Source organism: Camellia sinensis, chromosome 10 (assembly GCF_055761805.1).
Source record: "Camellia sinensis isolate YWXY chromosome 10, ASM5576180v1, whole genome shotgun sequence".
NCBI classification, from domain to species: Eukaryota; Viridiplantae; Streptophyta; class Magnoliopsida; order Ericales; family Theaceae; genus Camellia; species Camellia sinensis.
In genome coordinates this window covers 180752627-180767449 of record NC_138970.1, presented here as the reverse complement: position 1 = coordinate 180767449, position 14823 = coordinate 180752627, and the positions used below count along the sequence as shown (strand labels likewise).

Sequence of the window (14823 nt, the reverse complement as noted above, 5' to 3'; positions counted from 1 at the left end):
TAGAATAATAGCAAGTCCAAGTATCGATTCATAGGGACAAATGAGAAATTAAACTAATTTAATTGCTAGATTCCTAAATTAATTTTGATTAAAAAAATTGATGGATATTATGACTAAACAAGAATTAAATCAAATTGAATAATTAAATTGACAATTAAAATTAGGGTTTGAGATATTAATTTTTGAAAAAAATCCTAGGGCAAAGAATTCACCACTAACTACATAAATGAGATTTAACATCGATCATTAATTGCAATCCAGTTTAAAATACCCAATATTTCACAATTAAAAGTTTGAAATATTGATTAAGATGGTTGTTGCATTCAACGTACATGCACGAATCATCCCGAGTAGCACAAGGCGTTTGCTTTAAACTATGGTAGCAACACGACCTATCTCTCGTAACATGACTCATCTTGTACTTTGAACACAAACACAAAGAAAACTAATGTATGGAAAGCATTAAACAATCACAGAGAGTAAAATATTTGAAGAGATGAAAAGAACAATTATTATAAACTTCTAAAACGTCCATACATTTGTTCAAACCGTTTTACAATCAAAGCTTAAGAAAAAATCTTTTTACATGGGTAGGGTTTCATCAAAACCCTAAAATTGGAAGACTAGCCACTTATGGAGGAGTGGAAAGAGGAAGAAAATGAGGAGGAAGTCCCCGTGGAAGTTATCCTTAAAGCTTGAGGAAAATCACTCTCTTGAAATCCTAACCTCCCATTTTCTTCAAAAAAAATTTGAACCCTTTTACAGCCCCTTTTTCTTCCTTTTATTCCCAACAAAATAGACTGAAAATTTCATGCACGCAACCCTCGGTGGGCCGCTCAAGCAGTGGTAGGCCGCACGTGCGGTGAAGCTTGGCGGCATGTACGGTGATGTAACACCCCGAAATAATCCAACATAGAAAATACATCAACGCACTTCCAAATAAGATAACAACCATGGCTCAAGGGATGCCGAATAGATATATTCACCATGTTCCTTTACATAGTTCCAAAAGTTATACAAAAGTAATCTCACATGCGACTATGCATTCATTGACAAACTAATACATGAATCAATAGCATGTAAAATCATTTAATCAAAACGAATAAGGCCCTCAAGGGGCTTACAAGTTCCAAGGCAATAGCTTGGTTACACAAAATGGTCTCTCGGACCCATACAAATTAGCCCTTGGCTTTACAAAAAAATTAACACAAATAAAAGAGCAATCTACTCTTCACCAAAAACATATCCACGTCCTCAGTTTGGCGGGATCACCACTTCTTTACCTGCACCAAATCCCATAGGGTTAAGCATAAAGCCCAGAAGAGAATTCTTACAAAGTATATACTGTTATGCAAAATCTCAATAAAAATACTAATGTCAATGTCATGCCATACTCTTTTAAAGAATTTTCATGTCATGCTCTTCTTAAGGATTACCATTTTTCAATAAAGCTTGCAATCTCAACACATTTCAAAATCTACAATTCTTTTAAATTAATAGGAGCGGTAAATATGACTCAGGTAATCCCTAGGTTGGTGTCTGCAAGTAGGCTCAACAAATACTATCAAATTGTCATTTTTACCGGTATTAACCGGAAGGCTCGACACCTATCCGCGCGGTTTTCTGGTCTTTCACCATGGACACTGAGGCCAACTTATCAAGTTCAACTACACCCCCTATCCAGACTTACCACGTATTTACCCCATACCACGTTTCCATAGTTCTTATTACAACACCTCTTTCTTTCATGAAGTAAATATTTTTCAATCTAAACTCACAATGTATGATAATAATAATAATTTGAAATGTGTATGCAATGCAATGATCTTCCCCATACTTCATAGTATTACTCCATTTCCGACTATCCCTACAACAATACCAATTTACCACGTTTTTCATTTCTTCTCCTCAATATTATTTCACAAAATAACCATGCCATCAATTTATAGCAATAACAATCTCTCATCATGCCAAATTCATAACAAGTTAGCCTCTTCCAGACTACATGTGATGTTTTTCAAACATTAACTCCAATGTTTAAAATTTTCACTATCCAAGATGCACAACCATTTGCCATTTCACAACAATACACTTTCATATGTTTAACAATAATGTTAAAACAACATCTCATTTCTCATATATCAAGTAAATTGCCATTTTGCTAAACATATGATGAAAGTTCACTCTCTTAATACAAAACAACAAGAAACCCTTAGACATGTTCACATTTTTCAAAAATCACCAAAATTTCTAGGGTTTTATATCAAAACCAAAACATCTCCCCAATTTCTTGGTGAACTCCCAACAAAACATCTTTCTCAAATTAATAGATGCAAACCTTTCAAAATCAACAAAAAGAAAGATAGACATTTGAGGTTTTAAACTTTTCATTTGGAAAATTTCTACTCTCTTGAGTCACAAACAAACTCTCAAAAATAAACTCAAGAGGAACATAAAAACCAACATTTAATCTTGCAAAACATATATATATAACTCAAGAATATCCCTACCTCAATGTTTGATGAAGAGGAGAAGATGAAACCCTAACTTCAAGGATGAGAAAGAGCTTTGATTTCCATCACACCAAGTGAAACTCTAGCCCTAGATCTTCAAAATAGTGAGAGATGATGATGATGATCTAAACCCAAGGATAGCAAGAATCAAAGTGTTTTAGTGTTTTGTGAGGGTTTTCTAGAAAGAATGAGGAGAATATAGGTTTAGAGTGAAAGGGAGAAGCCCCAAAATGAAATACAATTCGGCCAAAAAGAGGAATAAAAACAAAGGTTCGGGCTGCCCAAACGTCCCGCACGTGCGAAGCCTCACTCCCGCACGTACGGCTCCCAACCCCGCACGTGTGGCCCTCCCCGCACGCACCTTGCTCTGCACCTGCTTATATTGCAGTGTGCTACCCTAGCTCTTCCCTGAAATCCGCAGGTGCGACCCTCTCCCGTACGTGCGGCTAGCAAAACAGTCCAGAAAAAATGTTGGCTCGACCCCTGGCACTCCGGACCTGACCTCACGTTCTCCGGAACAAGTGATATTCAACACCGAACAAAAACAAGAACAAGAACGTTAAAATTTTTTTTGAGGACTATTCCCGGATGTTTTAAGCCCAATCGAAAATGAAAGAAGGACGGAGAGAAGAAAGAAAGAAAAGAGAAGAAAAGAAAGACCCGATCGTCACTTTCTGCATGGATAATCTGCTTTTGCACTCTTTTTGATTGAATTTGAGTATTTCCTGCCATATTTGTACAAGTGTACTAAACACATCATCTCCACCAAATAAACAAAATTGAAAGACTATAAATGTAACTTAAGCGACCTCAATGTGGTACCTTTCGGCCCACATCACATCCCCCAACTTACATTTTGTTAGTCCCCGAGCAAAACAATAGAAAAAAGAAAATTAAAATAACTCTAAGCCACTTTCGTAGGGATCACGATTACATTTAGCATATGCAACAGGCTTGTATACCACAAGGTTACCCCAAGTGGACAAGTATAGTCTCGCGAGGGTTTCCAGAAATGATACCAACAAACATCAACATATTCATATCTGCTCAACAATAATTAACCACATTACTCCACCTAACAATCAACTTATGTGCCACTACAATGTGATATTAAGACATGATGAGTCATTAAAGACATAGTGAACAAGCATGAAGGAATATATTGAGCCAAAATCACAATTCAGTTAATATAAAAGTAAAGTCCCATGTACTTGTGAATGCTAGTAGACACATCATCAGTACCCTCGGTGTAAAGTGCAATCTCCATATCAGTTAGTTATCCACTATAATAACCCAGTGTAACTCATAATAACACCCAACATATACAGAAAACTAAACTATTGCAACCAAGATTCTCAAATATTTTTTTTTGAAAGACTGTGCAATACCCTGATCCATTAAGCTTTCTAGTCAACCATGTAACAAACATTGGGCCAATGACTCCCAAACTAGATGGTTTTAGGGCACTAGGTGTGAAGACACCCCTATGGGCTTAATAATTCGAGTTGAAAAGGCTATGAATCCAAAAAGTCATTCTCCTTATTTTTCCTTAACTGTGCAATGTCTAGGTCCCTTAAGCTCTCTAATTAACTCATGTAGTAAGTATTGGGCCAATGACTTCTAAACCAAACGGTTTTAGGGCACTAGGTGTAGAAACACCCCTACGGGCTTAAGAATCTTGGCTACTTATTTATTCTTTTCTACAACCCTAGCCATTATTAATGATGTACGCAAGGGATTATAATAGAGAGGTCACCGTTATGATAGTGTGTTCATGTGAATCAAGACATACTCATGACAAGTGTACTAATACTACAAACACAAACAACTATCCTAGTGCAAACATCATATGTGAGTATTTACCCAATAAACCCTTTTCATATATGTTTCCCAATTAACATATGCTTATGTCACTACCATATTGGCACAAAGTGAACATCAAGTGAAGTGGTGCAATCAAGAGCAACAAGTACAAACATGTATTGTTTTTATAAATGCCCTCACCCTCCAACTACAATACAACATTGTCCTCAATGTAAGCAATTGTATAGTACATAGTAAAACGAGAGAGAGAGAGGATCTTACCAAACGACATCGGCACACATCCAGCGAGGTAAGGACACACCAAACACACACACACACCTTTTTTTTTTTTGAACTATACAGTATAAAAGGAAAAGAAAAAATTAAATAAAACAGAACAAAAATAAATAAATAACTAAAACAAAGAAAATATACAGATATCACTAATGTGGATCTGGCGGTGGTGGGAAATGTTGCTCAAATAGGGCATGCATCAACGTCCGAGTCACAAATGCCTCATCATGAATCCCAGCACCAAGCTAATCAAACCGCTATTGGCTTGACTCCTGGTATGCGTAGAAGTCAATTTGCAGAGATGCAACTGACTGCTGATATCTATAAAAGGCTATCTGCGAGTGATCTCGATATGCTTGATAGTCTACTCCGAGATCAATCACAGATTGCTGAATAGCGACTTGATTATCCAAATGAGCCTGATATTGCACCTGCGTCATATGAAATGGCGGTAGCGTTGGGGCTGGTGCAGTGGCGAGCTCTATTGGAACATCATTAGGATTGGCTAAGGCATCGGGGAGAAGTAGTGGAGGCGGCAGGTGAGCAGTGGTCTGGCGCCAGTGGGTTTTACCATAAAGCATTGGTAGCGAAAGCTGAATCTCATTAGGCTCGAGTGGGTATGTCCCTTGGCCTTTTATGAGTGCAGTAATGAGGTTGGCGAAAAGGAGGGCCCATGTAGAACCGTATCGGGTGTTACGCAACTTGGCTTCATTAAGGATACGGTTCATCTGGTTGAAGATCAAAATAGAAATGTCAACCCAAAATCCAAAATCAAATCGGTGCAAGGCACAGAGGAAGTCCCATCTCCGCTCTTCCTTGTGGCCTAGAGGGATGATATTCTTTTTAAGAACCACATCAAGGAAGAAGAGGCAGTGCAGTAAGTTAGCCCGACGGATGCTAGTGTGATTTTCATCATCTTATCGCCCTTCATAAAATTCGGTCACCAATGCTAGGACTATGAGTTCCAGAGTGAACATCGAGAACTGCTCTTCATCAATAGTGTCCATGGAACAATAGAGAACCTCAACAATAAAAGCTGGTGTAACCACTAACTCCACCTCATCAACAAGGGACAAAAGAGCTCTCGGGGCCTCATCACTAATGTACATATTCTGATAAAAGACTCGCATAATGCGAGGATTCGCCGGTTCAATGACGGTGCAGATGCCCAGGAGGCCCGGGTCTTCAAGTGGTCGCATACTCCACGCAGTGGGTTGATGGCTCCGAAAGAAGTCCACATCAAAGGATGTGTCACAGGCAATTGGTTTGTTGGCCCAGTTGTCGGTCAGTACATCCCTAGTGGCAATGTTGGCATTGTGAGGCCGTTTAGATGCTCGGCGAGATGATGTAGCCATTTCTGCACAAAATAATATAACCAACACAACCCAAAATGTAGAACCATTATATTAGACCATATCAAACATCGCATGCATGCATGAATCATGCAAATCCTCATTGCCATCACACTACTGGATTTCTTTTAAAAATATATATTTTTTTATTTTTTATTTATTATATATATATATACACTACAAAAAACTTAACTTACAGTAAGTTAGCATCAGACAAATTGACAAACACACATATGAACTACAATGAACAAATAAATAAGAAAATAAAATAATCTAAACTAGTAGAATAAAATAAAATAAAATAAAAATAAAAACTAAACCACTAAACCACTAAACAATTAAACTAACAATTGAATCACTAAATAAAAATAAAACTAAGTCACTAACTAAACAATTAAAACAAAAATAAAAGCAATCCACTAACCAATTAAACTAACAAGAACCACTAACTAAACAATTTAGACTAAACAATTACAATATATAAAAATAAATAAGTTAAATTATTATTATTATTGATTTTTTTTTCTTTTACTGTTTGGGCTGCACTGTAGACTCGACTTTCTTCGCGCCCCCCTTTCGGAGAGCTCGAATTGGTCTTACAGTTCGGACTCATGTCACAGTTCTGAATCTAATCTCACAAAGTGCAATACGAGACTGATAAACACCAAAGAGTCCAATCCGACAAATCATTTTGGAAAATTGATTTTAGATCAAACAATGCCAAAACTAGACTGCTTTTTTGCTAGATTACAGAGTCGCCACCTAAATATTTTATTTTTGAGAAATTTAGAAAATCCTGACTCGTGCCAAAGGTCACGTGTCTGTCATCACCAAAGTTGTTTCGGCTTGGGAACTTGGGTACGAGAAGAGAAGGTCCTGAAATGAGCACCCCCACTCACCCGATCACAGGATCAACCTCTACTAAGCAAGATATGTTGTTTTATAAACCTCATGTGTTCTTATCTAGTTATTAGCTAACTTTACTATGTGACGCACACAAGCCAGTAAAGACTAAGTCGCAAGACTTGGAACATTTCAACTCATGTTTGTTTTCGAAAATAGTTTGAAATTGCCACCCTCAAATGGGCTAAAGGGCAGATTTGCCACCAAACATGATGAGCTTAAAACATGGTTTGCCACTTCGCAAAGTAGGCTTAAAACTCACATTCGATGAATTGTTCCAATTCAAGCAATAAAGCCTTCATCCACAGGCATTCATGCAGTTAAGCAAATAAGCAAATAGCCTCAAGGCAGGTGTAACATGCCCGGGGGGTACCCGTGCGCGTTAAACAGTTCGGACCCCCAAGATCTCTTTGATCTATTCTCACGAGTGCAATGTGAAACATAGATGAGAGTCCAGATTTGGTAACTTTTATTGAAAATCCATTTCATTGCAATTTTGTCAAAAATGGACTGCGTCATCAGATCTCAGAGTCGCCACCTAATATTTATTTTGGGAAAATTAGGAAACCCATAACTCGTGCCAAGGCCACTGTTCGTCGTAACCAAGGATGCTTGGCTCGGAACCTTAGGTATGAGAGGGGAAGGTCAATAATGAGCACCCCCGCCCACCCGATCAAAGATCGGCCTTTACTAACCATGATATGAATTTTATTTTATTTATATGTTCATGTTCTGATTAATTAATAAATCCTAAAATTTACTATGTGAAGCATACAAGTATAGACTATGCCATTCATTTTGGAACAATTTGATATCATGCATTTTGAAAGAGTTTTGACGATGTACAACCCAAATAAATTGAGTTTACAAGCATGAAAAATCAACATCATTCCAAATTAAGCGACACAACCTCCATCCACTGGCATTCATAGAGTTATATCACATAAGCAACTAGCCTCATGGTAGAATGCTAGACATAGTAAGAAAAAACACACACACACGGGATGCTAAAGCATAAAAACTTACATGTTTGATGTCCCACGAACAAGCTGCAAAACAAAGTTAGTAAAATATGCATGATCTTATATACAAAACCCTAATGCAATTCACTCATGAGATGCAACTAAAGATTCGGCTTCTAAAATATGATATGTGAATCGCCTCAAGAACATGAGGTAGCGCACATAATCACATAGGAATTAATTAAATCCACAAATGCAAACTTAGTCGAATCAAGATGCATGAAACATGGATGCAAAGCATAACTATGATGAAAAATAAATATGATGTTTATGTACAAATAAAGAAAGCAAGTAAAAGAACGGGATAGAAAGAAGCGGGACGGGGAATTATTACAACATTTTAAAGAATAATTACAAACCAAATTAGAGAGGGATGAGGAGAATATTACAACAAAATAAAAACCTCACAATACACTCAAAATAAAATAAATAAATAAAATAAAAGCTTCATGTTCTTTAGAACCGCCGGCGGAAATTGGTCAATATTGGAAGATTACGCCATCTTGTTCGGAAGAAGCTAACCGACCGGCCAAATAGGCCGGCCGGCGAACTAGGCCAAGCAAAACCTGTCTTGTTGCGAAACCAAGAAAAGGAACAAACAAAAAATATGTAGGTGGCTTAACTAACCACTACCGGTTAGATTAAAAAAAAAGAAAATAAATATAAAATAAAATAAAATAAAAGTGCAAACTCACAACATAAACCTAAAGCAATAAAACAAATATAAGATAGAACATGCAAAATTACAACAAAACTAATATGAGACTAATACACAAAAAAAAAAAAAATTGAGGTAAAACATGCAAGATTACAACAAAACTAATATGAAATTAAAGTATGCGAATAAAAATAAATAAATAAATAATTATGAGCAAAACAAACTACTAGGATTATAACAACACATTATGAAATATAAAGTAAGAAAATAAATATGAGATAAACAAACCACTTGGATTATAACAAAACACAATGAAATAAGAAGCATGAATATAAATATAAGATATAAAATATTAGAAAATGAAAGATTAAAAATTCACCTTCCAAAGAAAAATTGAACTTCTTGATTTCCAAACTTCCTCTTGATCACCCTCAAGTGTAGGAAGTGTGTTCTCAAATCCTCAATTCGAAATTATGGAGTTTATGGAGTTTGTGGTATGGAAAGTGGCTAACTCTCTAGTTTTTCTCACTTTCAATCACTAAACATTCTTCCTTATGATCGAGGCAATTGATCTTTGGCTATATCAGAATTTTTGGAGTGGTTTTGGTGTATGGAAATGAGGAATTTCAGTAGCTATGGAAGGTATGGGGTGTATATGGAAGATAGGAATATTTTTGGCTAAACAACTCAAATTTTCTCTCTTTTTTCACTCTTTTCTCACTCCTTTCTCTTCAATTTCGTGGTCCTTTTCCTCTCTTACAATATGATCATTCTATATAGGCAATGAGGGAGAGTAAAGGTCAAAAGGAAGGTGGGAGACAAGGTGGGAGACAAGAATGTGATAGGAGGGCAAAATTTCAAGGTGGTTGCATGGGATACTCCTTTATGGATGTAAACAAAACATCTTTTTGACTATGGAGGATGGTTAGGTATAATGGAGGATGAGTGGATGCACTTTAATGGCTCAAATAATAGGTAAATGGGTTGTCCCAACCGAACCAAAACCACGAAAAATGGGCTATTGCTGTTTTGGGTCGAATCAACAAAATCTGCTTTTAAGCCCAACTTCAAATGGGCATATCTCCCCCATATGGACTTGGTTTTAGGCATTTCTTTGGTCCAAATTGAAGCCCCAGAAGTTTAATTTCCAATGGTGGTGGCCTCACATTTAAATTCCAAGTGTACAAAGAGATATGCCTAATTTAGTGAAGGTTGTCTCGGGCTGGGTGAACAAAATCTGCTCTTAAGCTTAACTTCAAATGGGCATATCTCCCTTATTTAGACTTGGTCTAAGGTGGTTCTTGGGTCTAAATTGAAGCCCTAGAAGTCAAATTTCCAATGGTGTTGGCCTCATATTTAAATTCCAAGTGTACAAAGAGAAATGCCTAATTTAGTGAAGGCTGCTCATTTCCTTCTTAATGATTTGATACTCATCCTTTTCCTAAACCAGCTTTCTTTCATCCCCTCCTATTTCCTTCAACTCCAAACCTATAAAGAAGATATTTTAAATATTTTTCAAAAATTTCACCTCCCTTCCATTCATTTCCACTTTGCCCTTACTCGGTTTACTGAAAAGTGCAATATTTTAATCGAAATGGGAGCCTCGGGATATCGTAGAAACATTTAAAAAAACATATTTTGAAAAGAGGGTTTTAAGGTCTAAAATAGTTTGGCCAAAAAATGGGTGAAGGTTGGGATTAAAACTTAAATTCCATCTTTCTTACTGAGAATTTTGTGAGAAACACATTCTAATTGTCATCATCGGGTAATCAAAAGAAAGCGCCCAAGTCTTAGGGCCGGTCAAAAATGGGGTATCTACAGTTGCCCCTCTTTGACAGAGCTTAAAGTCATTTCATGACGTGAGTGAATGTCAAAGCCCAAAGACGACCCTTTTGACAAGGCCGTAAGACTTGGGCAAACAAACAAGATACAATGCAAGTGGTTGAACCCGAAGGTTGCCTACGTATCCTTTTGCAAGGAATCAAACCAGCGTAGTTCAAAGGCAGAATGGAAGTGACATGCAATTTAAAGGTTGGACTTACACGCTTTGCGAAGCCAGTTGTTTGAAAATTCATGATTATGCAATGCAATACAATGCCATGGAGTGATGATAAAGATATGAAGATGACAACAATGAAGAGGCAAGCTTCGTGCAAATGATATGAAACATAACAGGGGGTGCATTGCATTAAATGTGCCACAAGATCACATACAAATGTGTCACAACATAATTTTAACCGAGTGAAACAACAGCCTAACGCGTCTCACGCGAAAGGAGGAAAGATGGTGTAAACACCAGACGCACTTGATGTTTTTAACCGAGTAAACTTGCAATCCCAACGCGTTTCACGTGATAGGAGGAATGGCGGTATAACCAACAAGCGTACCTAATCGTATCTCATACAGAGAGGAGGAAGGTTTTAACCAAGGAGAACAACAATGGTGTAACCAACAGGCATACCTAACCGTATTTAATACGGAGAGGGGGAAGGTTTTAACCAGGTAAAAAAAAATAATGGTGTAACCAACAGGTGTACCTAACCGTATTTTATACGGAGAGGGGAAAGGTTTTAACCAAGTAGAAAATGACAATGGTGTAACCAACAGACGTATCTGAACGTAGTTTATACGAAGAGAGGGAAGGTTTTAACCAGAGAAAATGACAATGGTGTAACCAACAAGCGTATCTCAACGTATTTTATACGAAGAGAGGGAAGGTTTTAACCAATGAGAATGACAATGGTGTAATCAACGGGCGTACCTAACCGTATTTTACACGAAGAGGGGGAAGGTTTTAACCAAGTAAAAAAATGACAATGGTGTAACCAACAAGCGTATCTCAACGTATTTTATACAGAGAGAGGGAAGGTTTTAACCAGTTAAACGTCACATCCTAACATGTTTCACGTGAAAGGAGTAAAGGTGGATTCGAAATCCAAACGCGTCTCACGCAAGTGGAAGAAGGTATGGTAGGATGACAAGGGGTAACCTCTACATGTAGAAGCCACCGATGCTGCTTTTCTTCCTGATCATATTCACAACTTTCCCTATTCTCCAACGGGGTGACAGACTAGGTTGGTTCAGTATTCAGAATTGAGGTGCATACATGCTACCTCAACCTATAGGGCTGTCATACAGATTTCAAGCCAAGGATACACCCCTGAGTATTTAAACCAGACTTTAGTCTCGGAAATTCTAAACCTTTTGCGTTCTAGGCATTGCCATTCGAACTCTAGTTTCCACCATTGCAGTTGGTCTCATAGGAACTCATTGCAAACACAGGTAGAATAATACACAGATATTTACATATAAATGCACACAGATATTTACAGACAAAATACAGACATATACACAGATGGGGAATATTCTGTTTACAGGTATCAGCGGGAAAATGCCGTTACTGAGAAGGCATATTCCGTTTGCTGACGTCGGCACACATACTCAAAACACGCAAAAAAAAAAGAAAGGAAAAATGCAAAATGCATGGACACGGGGGTACAGGGTTTCGAACCCCTGACCTTAGGCCTAGTCTTCGAGTCCTCGACCACTGAACCACGCCACTCTTGTGACAAGATATGCAAACAAATATATATATACTATACAAGACATATATATACATAAAACCAAAACAAAACAAAAGATACATTTGTTGTGGGGTTTGAACCCCTGACCTTGGGCTCAGCCTTCCAGCCTTCAACCACTGAGCCAAACCACTAAACCTAAGCCACTCTTGTGACCAAAATGTTCAAACAAATATATATAATACATAGATATACAATATATATACATATATGTATAAATATACAATTCTCCCGCCTCTCTCTCTGTTTTTGTCTCACTCTCTCTTCCGCCATCTTCTTCGAGCGTTGTGTCTGGCACACGATTTCAACAATCGCGGCGCCTGATCGACAGGCTATCCCATCTTGCCCCGATTGTCAATGATCGTCTCGAGCCTTCCTCCCTCTTTGTTTTCTTCTTTGGCTTCATCCTCTTCTTAAGTTGAGGCCTGCGAAAGAGAGAGGCAGAGCAAAAGCCTGCAAACTTTCTCTGCCACCACTCTACAACCTCTTTCTTTTGCATTGCTCTCCTTTGCCATGGCTTCCTCACACGGTTCTCTCACTCTTTTTCCAGACCTGAACGAGTCTACGATAGAGATGACCGATTCTGACTCTCCTGAACCTCAACCACGAGCTCCTCCTCCTTCCCCTGTTTTCAACTTTCCAGCGATGTCAGTTGAACAAATCATGGCGGTACAGTCTGACATCGAAGCAAACTCGTATACACTGAGGTCATGTGTGGAGACCGTAACAGCGGTCTCCAACTTGTCCCGTCGACTGCAGAACAGGATGTGTGAAGTACATCAGTTACATGCACAACTCTCCCTCCTTCAACGTATGTACAGAGACGCTCGAGTAGAAATTAGTGCGTTGGAAAAGCAGAACAAAGAGCTGAAACGACTGACGACCTCCGTGACTCGATTCGGAGTTTCTTCGCACAACCAATTTGATGGTCGGCGAGGAATAATCTCCTTTGGAAGCTCTGCTAAGGCCAAGGCAGAGTCTTCAAAAGCTTCGAAGGAGTAAAGATGAAACGAGGCAGCTGATGGCAAAGTCAGGCAACGAAGCTGTGTGCAAATGAAGTCAGTTGTAATCTTCTCCGTCGAGCTGCTGCTGAAAAACTGAGAAAATGCTACTCTCTCTCTTTTTGGTTTTTTTTTTTGTTTTTTTGTTTTTTTGTTTTTTTGTTTTTTTGTTTTTTTTTTTTGAGTCTCTGTAATCGGGGATGTCCTCCCTGACTTCAATAAAATCAATTTCTTTTTTGCTCATCACTGGCATGACTGGCATATCACTTTGAACTTGAAAACATTTTTGTTTGATTGAATTTGAGAGTGATTGAATTTTGAACTCTGAATTGAACATTGATTCTATACTGACCTGAACCAAAGAATGACTTAACAAAAGAAGAACGAAACAAAACGATTCAAACACACTTATATATACTGAATAGTATAAATACACCGATTGGTATAAATATATTGACTGGTATGAAAAGAACACACTTATATACACTGGCTAGTATGAATACCCTGTTTGGTATGAATACACTGACTGGTATGAATACACACTTATGTACACTGACTGGTATGAATACCTTAACTGGTATGAATATACACTTATATACACTGAATACCTGACTCGAGCGATGAGGAAGACAGAATCTCTAACTCGACTATGCCCCTAGTTCATTGCCCTGACCCTTTTTTGTCTCTTGATTATTTTATTTTTATTTTTTTTATTTTTTGTAAAAATGTTTTGATCAACATGAGAGTTAGTTTAGCATACTTATTCATTTTTCTGTTTCAAATCATGTAAGCTAAATTGTGAGCACTAAAAATTTTCCCTTTTCAAATCCAAAGAATGGTCCAAGTTTTGCAAAAATGGAACAATTTTTGAGAAAAATTAGTCAGCTTCATTAAAAGTCCTCAAAATCTATTTTCGCAAATGACCACTACTTGATCAACACGAAATCAACCCTTGAGATGTACAATGAATTCATCTTGTGACTGAACCCGTCATGAAAGAGAAATAGAACAACTGAATCAAATGGGAACGAGCCAATCAAAGATAGCCGAGTCGAATAAAGACACCCCAATCAAACATGGACGAGAAGAGTGAGTTGAAAAATGATTAAAGTCGAACTTCAAGATGAAGCTGCCTACGTATCCCAAAGATAGGAATCAGGCCATACATAGTTCCAGCTAAGGTTCACTCGGGTATTGACATTCTCCTTTTATGCTCTAACTTTTGCCAAGGCCGCCCTTTCTGGTTTTCAACCTTGCGAGCTTTTCATTTTATTTTTATATATATATTTTTTTTATTTTTTTGTTTTTCTGCTCTAACTTTTGCCTGGGTCGCCCTTTCGGGTTTTCGGCCCAGCGAGCTTCTCAAGGGTAGTACTTCTTCAGCTTGTCCATGTTGATTGGTTGTGAGAACTCCAAACCATCCAAATCCATGAGAATGACCGCTCCTCCTGACCAGATTGATTTAATGATGTAGGGACCCGTGCAATTGGGTCTAAACTTGCCCCTAGGATCGTGAATAGGAGCTCGGTTGTCTTTCAACACTAAGTCCCCTTCCCTCAAATTCCTATATCTAACCTTTTTGTTGAATGCTCTGGCAATCCTGTGTTGATATCCCTGAATGTGATATAACGCCTTCAACCTTCGCTCATCAAATAACAACAATTCTTCAAATCGGTTTTGTTGCCAATCAGCTTCT

At 37.8% G+C, this 14823-nt stretch overlaps 1 long non-coding RNA gene across 1 annotated transcript; it reads right to left on the bottom strand.

The window, feature by feature from the left end:
- Positions 1–4474: 4474 nt before the first annotated feature.
- On the bottom strand, positions 4475–9427 carry LOC145801461 (uncharacterized). The gene is made up of 2 exons (XR_014343020.1): positions 8925–9427; positions 4475–8453 (listed from the first exon to the last, which is right to left on the bottom strand). It is a non-coding gene; the product is annotated as an uncharacterized LOC145801461 (long non-coding RNA).
- Between the last annotated feature and the right edge of the window lie 5396 nt (positions 9428–14823).